The sequence below is a fragment of the Halichoerus grypus genome, chromosome 4, assembly GCF_964656455.1.
Source record: "Halichoerus grypus chromosome 4, mHalGry1.hap1.1, whole genome shotgun sequence".
Classification (NCBI taxonomy): Eukaryota; Metazoa; Chordata; class Mammalia; order Carnivora; family Phocidae; genus Halichoerus; species Halichoerus grypus.
The window spans coordinates 186,241,242-186,256,436 of record NC_135715.1 but is presented as its reverse complement, the minus strand read 5'-3'; the positions used below and the strand labels follow the sequence as shown (position 1 = coordinate 186,256,436).

Below are 15,195 nucleotides of genomic sequence, written 5' to 3'. Positions count from 1 at the left end.
GTGCAGACTAAAAAGGGATGCAAGGGAATCTGGGGTATGATGGGACTGTTTTCTATCTTGACTATGGTAGAGGTTACACAAATCTATACGGCTTTTAAAATTCATAGAACTGAATGCTAAAAAGGGAGAATTTTACTGTATGTAAATATGTGAACCAAATAAATCTCCTTTGTACCCAAGCCAAACAAGCTTAGCATCTATTAGCACGGGGGAACAAAAACTCAATTAAAACATGGAAAGCATGAGCCAAGGTAATCAACTGATGATATCAAATATTTTTCGTTCTGCCAAAATCTGAAATCCAATAAACATTTATCAAAACCTTATAATGCTGAAAGGCATCTACTAGGCATTAAATAACCCCTCCTTACAGTGAGGTGACACTTAATAGTTAACAAAATACTCAAAAATATCATCACTAGTACCAGGCTACTAATACCTGGAAATAAGTAGGACCCACAGGGCACATCCCCAAATATCTGTAAAAAGTATACATCATTCAAATGGCATAAACTCTGGGCAGTGAAAGGAATGACTGCTTCCTGCTGAGATGACCAAGGAAGGGCACATAAAAGATGGTGAGAACAGCACGGGCAGGCTTTCTTCTACCTCCAGCACACCCAGAGCTAGAGGCCCCCAAACAAGTAGACAAGACGACTCTAAGAATCTAAAGCAAATTTCCCAAGACCTTTGAATAAACACTGACTTGATATATTTGTCTAAGGAAGTTGTTTTCTTTAAGAGTAAAAACTAAAGTGTTGTTGTTCTTTTTACTTTATTTGGCCCTAAATATGGTATACAGTACAGCATCATCATTACTTTATAATGATGGGGGGGGCTATCTTTCACTAATGAAGTAGTTCCTTACCTACCATGAAGACTGTACTTCTGAACAACTCCAATACAATTTTCAATTTCCAATTTATATTTCACATCAAGTCATGTTTCATTTCAAATCTGACAAGACCTCAAATGCCCCCTGTGGGTTCTACACACACAAACTACACTTCTGTGGTTCGGAAGCTGACACGACAGAGGAGGCTATTGTGAACCCTGAGACTGGTCTGGCTGCCACATATAAAATTATCGCTGGAGGTAATCTGCTTATGAGATTTAACTTTGAACAAGTGGAAAAGAATAAAAAGAGAAACCTGGCCACAAGCTGTAAAGTGCAGAACTGTATGTGCATGTGTGTTCACAATAGTATAAAAGCAAGGAGCTTATCTACATTATGGTGAATCTTTTCAAGCTAAGACTTGCCCAAAGCTTTAGGAACAAAGTTACATTAAGAAGAAGCTCTCTAGCTTCACTGGGCTGGTCTCCAATCATGCAAGAAACTTGTCTTTGCTTTTCCATTAGCACTTTCTTCCTTGCTTTGCAGATAGCTAAGCCCAGGTAACAAACAACTATATTTCAATAAGAGGGGCCCAAAAGAATCTCTTTGGGGTTACAAAATGAGCAGCCCCAGATATGGCTTTCAAAATCAGCTGCTAAAATCTGGTCTTAAAAGAGTTATCCTGAAGTCATTTAAATTTTGGGCTTATGCTGATTTTGGTGGTACTATTATTTTTGATATTTAAGCCAGTGGTGAGTCTTCTGATGGTAGAGTAACATTTTTTTAACCAACAATTTTCTAAGAGCATAAGGCTGGAAATACAATTTTCATATTGTTTTATTTGAATCGTTTTAAAAGCTGTCATCTTTCCCCTACCTTGATAGAAGCATAAAAAATGAGTTCAGTGTAAGCTAGTTCGGCTATATAACCTCACAGTTTATGCCACTAAAAAATTCTTCTGAAAATTATCCTGGGCAGAAATTTTTGTATACAAAGTATCAGCCAAGAACAAATTTTTACAGCTGACTTTTAAACCCTTTAAAATTGTATTTTATAATGGAAATACTGACAGATGCTTTACCCTAGAAGCACTATTTAATATTTCTAGCTTTTCCAAAATACAATACTATGAACTCAGAATCAGAGATATAAAAAAGAAAAAGTCTTTAAGTTAAAAAGCTATTTTAAAAAAACAGGCATGAATAAAAATGTTCTATGGATCAAACATGTTTACATGCATTTAACTGTCATAACCTACCATATTTAATTTTGCAAATGCTTTCTTGAACCACTTAGTATTTCGATCTGTGGATACTTTACCCCAAAGATTATTTGTGATCAGTGATTGATTTCAACCTGGCTTTATACCCATTCACCCATATACAGATGGAGTCCAGGTCCTGTTTCCACATGCAGGAAAAGTAACAAGATTATCTAACTTCGTATCAATTCAAGCAGGAGGAAGGCTGTAAACCACAGTGAGCCTTAGAAAACTTGGAACAGTAGGAAGCCATTTCCAGGAAGTGGATACCCAAATCAAAGAAAATCTGTGACAAGGACATCCCAATGCACCACATAAAGACAGGTGCAGTACACATTTGTAATTAATTTTTCTACCACACCTCCTACTACCTCAATATCATCCTATAGCTCTAATTAGAACCAGAGAAAGTCACCCACTCTCAATACCCTCCATCCCAACCCAAACTGCATCCACAACATAACAACTAAACGACATGCACTTATATCCTCTGGACTCCAAAAGGTTGGTGATATGAGGAAATAGACACAGAACTAGAGCCCGCTAGAACTGAGGTAATGGCTTTGATTTTCAACACTTGAAGCATGTCATATTACTTTTAACTTGAAACATGCTCAAGTTTCATCATCTTTAAAATAAGATTTAAGAGGCACCTGGGTGGCTCAGTTGGTTAAGCGACCAACTCTTCGTTTCAGCTCAAGTCGTGGTCTCAGGGTCATGAGATCAAGCCCTGCATTGGGCCTTGTGCTTAGCGTGGAGTCTGCTTGGGACCCTCTGCCCCTCCTCTGGCACTCGCTCTCTCTCTCTCTCTCAAATAAATAAATATTTTTAAAAAATATAAATAAAATAAATAAAATAAGATTTAAGTTATACACAACACTAACAAAATGAAGGATAAAAATCACACAATCTTTTCAATAGACACAGAAAAAGTATTTGATAAAATTCATTATCCATTTATGATAAAAACTCCCAGCAAAGTATAGAGAAAACATGCCACAACATAATAAAGACCATACAGGACAAGCCCACCGATAGTATCATACTCAATGGTGAAAAGTTTAATGCTTTTCCTCCAAGATCAGGAACAAGACAAGAGTGCCCACCCTTGTCACTTTTATTCAATAGAGTATTGGAAATCCTAGCCAGAAAATTAGGCAAGGCAAAGAATTAATTAAAAAAGCACCCAAACTGGAAAGGAAGAAGTAAAGCTGTCTCTATTTGCAGATGACATATTTTATATATGAAACCCTAAAGACTCCACCAAAAAACTATTAGAATAAATGAATTCAATGAAGTTGCAGGATACAAGATCAATATATAAAAATTTGGTTTGTTTCTATTCTTTTTAAATTTTTTAATTTTTAAAGATTTTATTTATTTGAGAGAGAGAGAGAGCATGAGCAGGGGGAGGGGCAGAGGGAAAGGGAGAAGCAGACCCCCCTGCTGAGCAGGGAGCCCATCATGGGGCTCAATCCCAGGACCCTGGGATCATGACCTGAGCCAAAGGCAGACACTTAACCGACTGAGCCACGCAGGTGCCCCGGTTTGTTTCTATTCCTTAATAATGAACTATCAGAAAGAGAAATTAAGAAAACAATCACATTTATAATTACATCAAAAAGAACAAAATATCAGGGCAAGTGGGTGGCTCAGTAGGTTAAGCATCTGACTCGATTTTGGCTCTCTCTCTCAAATAAATAAACCTTTTTTAAAAAATACACAAAACATGGGGGGCGCCTGGGTGGCTCAGTTGGTTAAGCGACTGCCTTCGGCTCGGGTCATGATCCTGGAGTCCCGGGATCGAGTCCCACATCGGGCTCCCTGCTCAGCGGGGAGTCTGCTTCTCCCTCTGACCCTCCTCCCTCTCGTGCTCTCTGTCTCTCATTCTCTCTCTTGCAAATAAAATCTTAAAAAAAAAAAAAAAAAAAAAAAAATACACAAAACATGAACACACATTTCTCCAAAGAAGACATATAAATGGCCAACAGACACATGAAAAGATACTCAACATCACTCATCATCAGGGAAATGCAAATTAAAACTATAATGTCACCTCATACCTGTCAGAATGGCTAAAATCAAAAACACAAGAAACAACAAGTGTTGGTGAGAATGTAAAGAAAAAGGAACCCTTGTGCACTGTTGGTGGGAATGCAAACTAGTGCAGCCTCTGTGGAAAACAATATGGAGGTTCCTCAAAAAACTACAAATAGAATTACCTTGTGATCCAGTAATTCCGCAACTGGGTATTTATCCAAAAAATATGAAAACACTAATTCAAAAAGATACATGCACCCCTATGTTTATTGCAGCATTATTTACAATAGTCAAATTATGGAAGCAGCCCAAATGTCTATCGACTGATGAATAGATAAAGAAGGTGTGGGACATATGCACAATGGAACATTGCTCAGCCATAAAAAAGAATGAAATCTTGCCATTTGCAACAACATGGATGGATCTAGAGAGTATAATGCTAAGTGAAATAAGTCAGAGAAATAAATATCATATGATTTCACTCATATGTGGAATTTAAGAAACAAACAAATAAAAAATGAGACAAACCAAAAAACAGATTCTTAAATAAATGGGTGAAATAAGTGAAGGGGATCAAGAAGACACTTATGATGAGCATTGAGTAATGTACAGAATTGTTGAATCACTATACTGTACACCTGAAACTAATATAATACTGTATGTTAACTACACTGGAATTAAAGTTTAAAAAAATTCCAATGGCATTTTTCACAGAAATAAAACAAACAATCCTAAAATTTATATGGAACTAGAAAAACCCTAAACAGCCAAAGCAATCTTGAGATAGAATAAAGCTGGAGGCATCATGCTCCCTGATTTTGAAGCTCCAGCCATCAAAGCAGTAGGTATTCACATAAAAACAGACACGTAAGTGAAGTCTTGCCATTCACAACAACATGGATGGAGCTAACAACACGGATGCTGAGTGAGATAAGTCAGTCAGAGGAAGACAAATACCATATCACTTCACTTATATGTGAAATCTAAAAAACAAAACAAATGAACAAACAACAACAAAAAGAGAAAAAGACTCATAAATATAGAGAGCAAACTAGTGGTTGCCAGAGGGGAGGTGAGCAGGGGTATAGGGAAAATGAGTGAAGGGGATTTAGGAGGTACAAACTTCAGTTATAAAATAATTAAGTCACAGGGATGAAAAGTACAGCATAGGGAGTATAGTCAATAATATTGTAATGACTTTGAGTGGTGACAGATGATAACTATACTTATTGTGGTGACCACTTCATAATGTATATAACTGTCAAATCACTATATTGTCCATCTGAAACTAATATATATGTCAACTGTACTTCAATTAAAACACACACACACACACACACACACACAGATCAATGGAACAGAACAGAGAGCCCAGAAATAAACTCACACATATATGGTCAATTAATTTATGACAAAGGAGCCAAGAATATACAATGGGGAAAGACAGTTTCTTCAATAAATGGTGCTGGGAAAACTGAACAGGCACATGCAAAAGAATGAAACTAGACTACTATCTTATATCACACACAAAAAATAACTCAAAATGGATTAAAGTCTTGAATGTAAGACCTAAAACTATAAAACTCCTAGAAGAAAACATAAGTGGTAAGCGCCTTGACAGAAGTCTTGGTGACTATTTTCTGGATATGACTCCAAAACCTATAATAACAGAAGCAAAAATGAGTGGGATTACATCAAATTAAAAAGCTTCTGCATAGGAGAGGAAATTATCAACAAAATGAAAAGGTAACTGACTGCATGGGAGAAATATTTGCAAATCATACACCTGATAAGGGATTAATATCCAAAATATATAAATAATTCATGCAGCTCAATAGCAAAAAGACAAAAAGCAAAATCCCAAACAATCCGATTAAAAAATAGGCGGAGGATCAGGGAGCCTGGGTGGCTCAGTTGATTAGGCGTCTGCCTTCAGCTCAGGTCATGGTCCCAGGGTCCTGGGATCGAGCCCTGCACTGCGCTCCCTGCTCAGCAGGGAGGAGTCCGCCTCTCCCCCAGCTCATGCTCTCTCTCACTCTCTCTCACTCTCTCTCAAATAAATAAAATCTTTAAAAAAAAATAGGCAGAGGATCTAAATAGACATTTTTCCAAAGAAGACATATAGATAGGCAACTGGTACATAAAAAGATGTTCAACATCACTCATCATCAGGGAAAGGTCAAATCAAAACCATAATGAGATATCACCTCAAACCTGTTACAATGGTTGTTAAGATAAATAAACAAACAAAAAAGGGACTCCTGGGTGGCTCAGTTGGTTAAGCGTCCACCTTCAGCTCAGGTCATGATCCCAAGGTCCTGGGATCTAGCCCAGCATCAGGCTCCCTGCTCCGCGAGGAGCCTGCTTCTCCCTCTCCCTCTGCCTGCCACTCCCCCTGCTTGTGCGCACATGGTCTCTCTCTCTCTCTCTCTCTGATAAATAAATAAATAAAATCTTTAAAAAAAAAAAAAAGTAACAAGTGTTGGTGAGGATGCAGAGAAAAGGGAACCCTTGTGCACTGTTGGTGCAGCCGCTATGGAAAACAGTATAGAGGTTCCTCAAAAAATTAAAAATAGAACTACCATATGATCCAACAATTCCACTTCTGGGTATTTATTCAAAGAAAACAAAAACATAGGGCACGTGGGTGGCTCAGTCAGTTAAGCGTCTGCCTTTGGCTCAAGTCACAATCCCAGGATCCTGGGATTGAGTCCCACATCAGGTTCCCTGCTCAGTGGGGAGCCTGCTTTTCCCTCTCCCCTTGCTCTTCCCCCCACTCATGCTCTCTCTCTCTGTCAAATAAATTTTTTTAAAAACCCATAAATTTGATAAGCTCTATGCACCCTCATGTTCACTGCAGCATTACTTACAACAGCCAAGGTCGTGGAACATTTAAGTAAACATAGGTGAATGAATGGATAAAGAAGATCACATACATACAATGGAATACTATTCAACCATAAAAAAGAATGAAATCTTGCAATCTGTAACAATACAGATGGACCCTGAGAGGATTATGCTAAGTGAAAAAAGTCAGAGAAAGACAAATACCGTATGATCTCACTCATACGTGGAATTTAAACACACACACACACACACACACGCCGAGCTCGTAGATACAGAGACCACACTGGTGGTTGTCAGAGGTGAAGGCTGGGGGCGGGCAAAATGGGGAAGAGGTCAAAGGTACAAACCTCCAGTTATAAAAGTCATAGAAATATCATGTACAGCATGGTGACTACAGTTAATAATACTGTGTTGCATATTCGAAAGTTGCTAGGAATAAATTTTAAGTCCTCATTACATGAAAAAAAATGTTGTGTGTGATTATGTAAGATGACAGATGTTAGCTAGACTTACCCCAACGATGATTTCACAATATATATAAATCAAACCATGTTGTACACCTGACACTAATATGTCAATTATACCTCAAATTTTTAAAAATGGGAAAAAAATTAGGAAATTAGACTGGGAAATCATTACATCTCCAGCTTCAAGAGTCTGACACTTGGGTTGGAATTTGGGAAAATGTCTATTCATCAGAGTGAAATATCTGAGGAAAAAATGAAAAATGTAAGTGACATGGCAATAAGAGAGAAAGGACAGAAAGTGAGTTCACCAATAGGAATATTTTAGTTAATTTCATGACTAAATCTGCTTGTGTTCAACAGGACCAGTACAATTATAACATAATTACTTGATTATATTTGTGTACTAGTCAAAGGTAATACAGAGAATGCTATTAATTTTTTTCTTGTTTTAAAATGAACACTTTTATTGAATATAATCCATTTTTACTTACATAAAGTACACAAATAAAAAATGTATAATATAAAATTGTACAAGGTAAACACACACAGCTATGTAAGTAGTACCAAGATGAAGAAAGTGTTCCCAGTGTATTTGTTTTCTATGTTGCCTAAAAACTTACCACAAATTTAACAGCTTAAAAAAAGATACAGATTTCTGTGGGTCACCTATCTAGAGATGCTGCCTACTTAGGTCCTGTGCTAAGGATCTCACAAGGCTGCCATCAAGGTGTTGCCTGGGGCTGCTGCCTCATCTCTGGTTTAAGGCTCAAACCCCTCTCATAATCTTGAGCCATTGATGGCAAAATTCATTTACTTGCAACTATAGAACTCATAGCAGCTTGCTTCTTTAAGGCCAGCAAAAAGTATCTCCAACCTCTAGACCTTTTAAATGGCTCACCTGACGAGGTCAGGCCTATAAGGATAATTTCCCTTTTGGTTAACTCGGTCAAGTGATTAGGGACTTCAATTAGCATCAGCAAAAATCTCTTTACCTTTGCCAAATAAAGTAACGTACTCATTGGAGTGATAACCCATCACATTCACAGATCTCACTCACGCTCAAGGGGAGAGGATCATATGTGGTATGTGTATCAGAGGAGGGCTCTTGAGACCACCTGAGAATTCTGCCTATGGGAACCAACACCCCAGAAACTGCCCTCCTGCCCCTTTCATTCATTGCCCCTTCAAGGGTAAACATCCTGACAAAACCATAACACAGTTTTATATGTTTATAAGAAGAATAATACCATAAATCTTTTGTGTTAAGCTTCTTTGGGTCCAAGTTTGTGAGATGCATCCTTAATTGTTGCACATAACTGTAGCCCATCCCTTCTTACAGCTCTACAGTCTACTGTACACATATACCACAATGTATTCAACATGCTACTCCTGATCAAGATTGGGGTGGTTTCTAGCTGGGGCTATTTTACATCATGTTGCTCTGAAGATTCTGGAACATGTTTTTTGGTGCACAAATGTACCCATTTCTGTTGAGCACATATCTAGGAATGGAACTTCTGGGTCTGCAGCTTTAGTTACACCGACCGACATTCCCACTAGCAGAGTATGCGTGTTCCAGTTCTTCCAGCCCTCACCAATTCTCAGCATTGGCAGTCCTTTGCAAATTAGTTGGGTAGTGTAAGAACTCCACCTTTGTTCTTTAAAATTACCTTGGTTGTTTTGGCCTTTACATTGACATCTATACTTAGAACCAGTTGCCACACATGAAAATGCTTGCTGGGACTGTGTTGTATTGAATCTATAAATCAATTTGGAAAGAATTAACATCTTTGCCATACCGAGTCTTACAGGCCATGAACATTTAGTTAGGGCATCTTTCAAACTGAAATTCAAATGTCATCTATTTTAAGAAATTTTCATCAGTTCCCTTAGGCAGAGCTGTCTTTGCCTCTCCTCTGAGCTCTGGCATCTGTCTTCAAATCCCTGTAAGGAATCTATCAGGTATCACCATGGCTGCTCTGCTTACACATCTAATCTTGGGCAAATTGTGTTCATCTTTGCTCCCCTGGGACCCAGGCCAGTGCCAGGCACAAAGTAACCAATGAAAATAGATAGGAAATAAGGGGCGCCTGGGTGGCTCAGTGGGTTAAGCATCTGCCTTCGGCTCAGGTCATGATCCCAGGGTCCTGGGATCAAGCCCCACATTGGGCTCCCTGCTCCGCAGGAAGCCTGCTTCTCCCTCTCCTTGCTGCTCCCCCTACTTGTACTCTCTCTGTCAAATAAATATCTTTAAAAAAAAAACAAAAGCCTTTAAGAAAATGGATAGGAAATCAGTGATGACCATGAAAACAACTTTAGTAGAATGGTGGGTTAGAAGCCAAACTGCAGAATCTAGACCACTGTCTCTAGAGAGAGACAGTGGGTCCAAAAAATCTGGCTATAAAGAAAGAGGAAAAGGGGGCACCTGTGTGGCTCAGTCGTTAAGCGTCTGCCTTTGGCTCAGGTCATGATCCCAGCGTCCTGGAATCAAGCCCCGCATCGGGCTCTCTGCTTGGCGGGAGGCCTGCTGCTCCCTCTCCCACTCTCCCTGTTTGTGTTCCCTCTCCCACTCTCTCTCTCTCTGTTAAATAAATTTTTAAAAAAAAAGAAAGAGGAAACGAAACAGAAGCACAAAAGAAAAGTGTGCACAAAATAAGGATCTGTACACTTAGAGAAATACACCCCATCCCTGACTTCAAAGTACAGATTCAGCCTTATGCCTCTGTATCCACCAGAAAACTGAAATCAGGTCCAACTCAAAGTGCCAAACACAGGAAGAACACACTTAGGAGAAATAGCTAACAATGAAGATGATTAAACCAATGTTCGAAGTACCAACGAGGTCAAAGGATGGATGGAAAACAAAAGGCAAAAATTAAATAAATGCAAACTCTTTTATTAAGTGTGGTTTTAATTACTTAACTAAAGGATGGGTATGACCTGGCAGTACACAGATACCATTTGAAAAGTTTTCTCATCTTTTGACCCAGTAAACTGCACTCAGAGAATTTAACTTAAGGAAATAATCCTAAAAACTAAAATTTATGTATTTAAAGGTGTTCTCCACAATATTATTTAAATAACCAAAAAATTATAAATAACTAAAATATCCCATAACATAGGGAAGTTATTAAGAATAAAAAACATTGACTCAGTTAATATTTTGCAGTACTTAAAAGTGACGATTTATTTAAACACTTTCTGAGTGTATTAATTTGGGTCTAAAAATCTTAGTAATAAACTAAGACAATGTTTATAGTAAATAAAAGCTCACAATACTAAACCACATACACATAATATGAATATTGTATACTCATTGTATAGAGGCATTTTGAAAAGCAGGTAACAATGACACAAAATGCTAAGAGGACAACAATACTTGTGTCAGGTAATGAAGGGAATGTACTTCCCACACTGCATTCAGTAATATACTATCTCAAAACAACAATAACAGTAATAAACACCCTTCTTCGACAACGGCAACAACAACAACCCCACAACATTTTTTCTTTTTTCCTACTCAGACGGCATCCCCTCCCTCTTACTCTCCCAAAGAAAGAGAAGAACGATCATCAGTGCCAAAGGTAGCTACAAATGCAACTCCCAGAGCTGGCTTCACACTCAGGAGAGGAAGCTGTACCTAATCCTCATGGTTTCAGATACTCTACACGGTCAGAGAAACTTCTCTAGTAACGAACTATAGAAATGATCCCTGAAAGCACAGTCTTCCACACACAACATTTTTTAAAAGGGAGCTTTTGATGCTCCAGAAGTAACTCACAAAACAATAAAGGAAAGAGTCATCAATTCACAGGCTAGATGACAGAGGGGTACCATTTTGAAATGCCCAGAATAATGACCTGCGTGTGAAAAGGAATGGGAGCAACACGATTCATACACTGCTCATATAATGGACTAAATATCAAAGAACACAGGTCATCTCAGGACCAAAATTGTGTATATATTCACAAGACTAACTCCTTTTAAGTCAGAAAAGTTTAGGGACAGTATATTTTAGTGATCTACATTATAAAAATCAATTTTTACTAAACATGGAGTCTCCATATGACCCAATAATTCTACTCTTAGTATAATCAAAAGAACGGAAAACATGGGTTCACACAAAAACTTGTTCATGAATGTTCATGGCAGCATTATTCATAATAGCCAAAAAGTGTAAGCAACCCAAATGTCTGTCAACTGAAGATAAAATGTGGTACATTTGTACAGGGGTATATTACTTAGTTATAAAAAAGGAATGAAGAATTGATAAATGCTATAATATGGATGAATCTTGAAAATATGGTAAGAACCCAAACACAAAAGGAGAAATATTGTATGATTCCATTTATATGAACTGTCCAGAATAATCTATAGAGAGAGAAAGAAGACTGGTGGTTGCCAGAGTCTGGGAGGGAAGGGGAATAGGGAGCAAATGTTTAATGAAGACAAGGTTTCTTTAGGGGATGATGAATCTGGAATTAGATAGTGGTGATGGTTATATAACCTTGTGAATATATTAAAATCACTGGATTGCATTCTTAAAAATGATTTTAAAAATAATTAAAATGTGAATTTTATCTCAATAAAACCTTTAATTTAATCATTTATGGCATAATCTAACCTCCTCTTACCAAAGTAAATGTCAGAATGAAAAGATAATTCCAATTAAATGATAAATAATAAATCATTTTTATAATGTGGATACCCTATTTATTAAAGAACAATATCTTTTTTTTTTTAAGATTTTATTTATTTATTTGACAGAGAGAGAGACAGCGAGAGAGGGAACACAAGCAGGGGGAGTGGGAGAGGGAGAAGCAGACTTCCCGCGGAGCAGGGAGCCCGATGCAGCGCTCGGTCCCAGGACCCTGGGATCATGACCTGAGCCGAAGGCAGACACTTAACGACTGAGCCACCCAGAACAATATCCTTTTGATAAACCCCAAATACAGACATTTAAACAGTTTCAGACTGCTTTGTTTAGATTTGCTTCTTCTAGTTCTTTACCCTTACAGCTATGTTCTTTTTAAGATCTTATCTGATGCAGGGCACCTGGGTGGCTCAGTCAATTAAGCATCTGCCTTCGACTCAGATCATGATCTCAGGGCCCTGGGATCAAGCCCCGCATTGCATTGGGCTTCCTGCTCAGCAGCAAGTCTGCTTCTCCCTCTGCCCCCCTCCCCACCTCTCGCGCTCTCTAATAAATAAATAAAATCTTTAAAAAAATAAATATCTGGGTGTTATATGAAAACAATGGATCGTGGATCACTACATCAAAAACTAATGATGTATGGTGACTAACATAACATAATAAAATTAAATTAAATTTAAAAAATAAATAAAATCTCAACTGATGCATCAACATAGGACACTACAACAGCACAAGGGAAAAGGGAAAATAATAATGCTCCCATTATTAGAAGCTTTTTCATACTGTGGATTGTTTCAAGATAAAATTCTGAACACTGAAATAACTTTTCAACATCCTGTAAGTTTACTTTTCAAAAAGATTATAACATGTTGCAAACTACTAAAAGCAGGCCTCAAACAGTGGTTTAGGAAAAAAGAAACAGAAAGCCTACCTCACAACAAACATGCATTAAACACAATGTAAGAGGTAATTCTTCAGGGAAAAAAAATCAATGAACCTGGAGACTAATAGAAATGACATGATTATTTGGACTTAACATAAAATGATCTAAAAAAGATGATCTCCAAAAATTGGGAGAAGAGGTTACATGACACTTATTGGAATAAAAACAAATAATGATATGGATTGAAATCTTTTTTCAATAAACTAATTAGTAAGTTTTTTCCAACTATACCTATAAGAATAACCTCTCAGTCCTTCATTTTGCTATAACTAAATGGAGAAGGGGGTGGGGGGTGGGGAGTGTGTGTGTGCGCTGGGGGCGGGGGGGGGGGGGGGGTTGGGGGAGGAAGGTGACCAGAGTCTAATTCTGCTAAAATAAGGAAATCATCACTTCAGATCTCTGAAGACGCAACAAGTTACACTGTACTCACGACTCTCCCCCAGGACTAGCTATAATAATGTCATATACATGTTCCTTTTTCTATAGTGCTGAAGTAGTTTTTATTTTAAAAGAAAGAAGAGTTAATTGTTTAATTAGCCACCATCAGTGCTTCTCAAAATTTAACATTCATGGAAATCACTTGGGGATCTTGTGGAAAAAAAAACAGACTCTTCACACCAGTGGTTGCAGAGGAAAGGTGGGTAAGAGGATGGATGAAACAGATAAAGAGGATTAAGAGTACGGTTATCTGGATGAGCACTGAGAAATGTATGGAATTTCTGAATCATTATATTGCATACCTGAAACTAATACAACACTGTACGTTAATTATACTTGAATTTAAAAAAGAAAGAACGGGAAAAAAAGCAGATTGTTATTCAGTGGGTGTTGGGGTACAGCCTGAGATTCTGCAGTGCTGCTGGTACACAGAACACACTCTGAGTTGCAAGGATCCAGAGGGAATACCACAGTAACACCAAGAATGTACTGGAGAGGACAGGCAGAAGGCCCAAAGGCAATATACCCAGGCTGCAAGGCTCAAGCTCCTCACTGTCAAAAGCCACCTAGATCTTATCCCCAAGGATCAGAGACTATGGTATTTACAGACTGCAGATATTCCATCCTAGGGCATCATAAACAATGAGACCTCACTCCGCTGAGGGTTCCAGAAAAAGAAATGACAGTGCACCAAGGATTCCAACAGTTCCCAGGTTCATCCCAGCTTCATCCATCATCCAGCAAGAGCTGGGTCTTCAACTCTACAACTGGTCTCACCAGCACCAAATGAGCAGGAGGAGCCTCTGACGAGGTTAACAAAGACTTATCTCCAGCCATGCCCCTTCCCCTCACAGCCTCCACTCCCACTCTAATAAACAACTTTTCGGATTCAGAGCAGGCCAGGCTCTCCTTTCCATCAATACTTCTAGCTCAAACTCACTTTACATTCAGACTTCATTTCCTGAAGAAATGTATTTCCAAAAAGCATGCTGTGACCCTCGGCTGGCAGGGTGTCCCTCCTGTGCACTTGTCTGGCACTCCAGGACTTGCCCACTGCACTCACCATTCTGCACTGCTCCGCTCGGCTGACCATTTCAGCCTGGGTTCCTCAAGAAAATCAAGCCCTTACACATTAAGGCACCCATTATACATAATGAATAAACTTTTCTACTTTGCATCTAGAATGGCACTATGTAAGTACCACCTTTGGGAGAACTGACAAAATTGTCACTCAAGTCATTTTCTACGTTCTGTGGTTTAGAACCAGATCCTGCCTATCTTATTTCAGACCATGTTCCTAAGGTTCGTAGCAAGCACTCAACAACACCTTGACGGAGGAGTTGCATGAGTGAAGGAGCCTGCCCTTGCTGTAAGACCATATTCTAAACCATTTACCTCAATCATTCGTTCTGTGTTCCAACCTGTTAGGAATCTCCTTGGTTCCTGACCATCAACTCACTTCCTGCTTAGAGCTTTACCCTCATCCCTTTGAACTGATCTTTGTCACTTGCCTTAAGCACTGACCTTTACCTGACCTACTACTGCCCTCCTCTACTACATCCTATACCCCAGACAATTTTTCCAGTGACACAAATGGGCCTGGTTTGACTCTAAAAAGTACTGAGTGGAGAACCACTTATCTTTTCTCTGATCACTGCAAATGCCAACTCCATGCTACCCACTGCTCAAGTAAATGGCAACAAAGGCCTG

The 15,195-nt window shown here is 38.5% G+C and overlaps 1 protein-coding gene and 1 non-coding gene across 4 annotated transcripts in view; both read right to left on the bottom strand.

The window, feature by feature from the left end:
• The window catches only part of DIS3L2 (DIS3 like 3'-5' exoribonuclease 2), a 351,578-nt gene that overhangs the window by 249,368 nt on the left and 87,015 nt on the right, over positions 1-15,195 (bottom strand). The gene's annotated exons all lie outside the window — the stretch shown is intronic.
• On the bottom strand, positions 10,966-11,178 carry LOC118520975 (small nucleolar RNA U3). The gene has a single exon (XR_004909904.1). It is a non-coding gene; the product is annotated as a small nucleolar RNA U3 (small nucleolar RNA).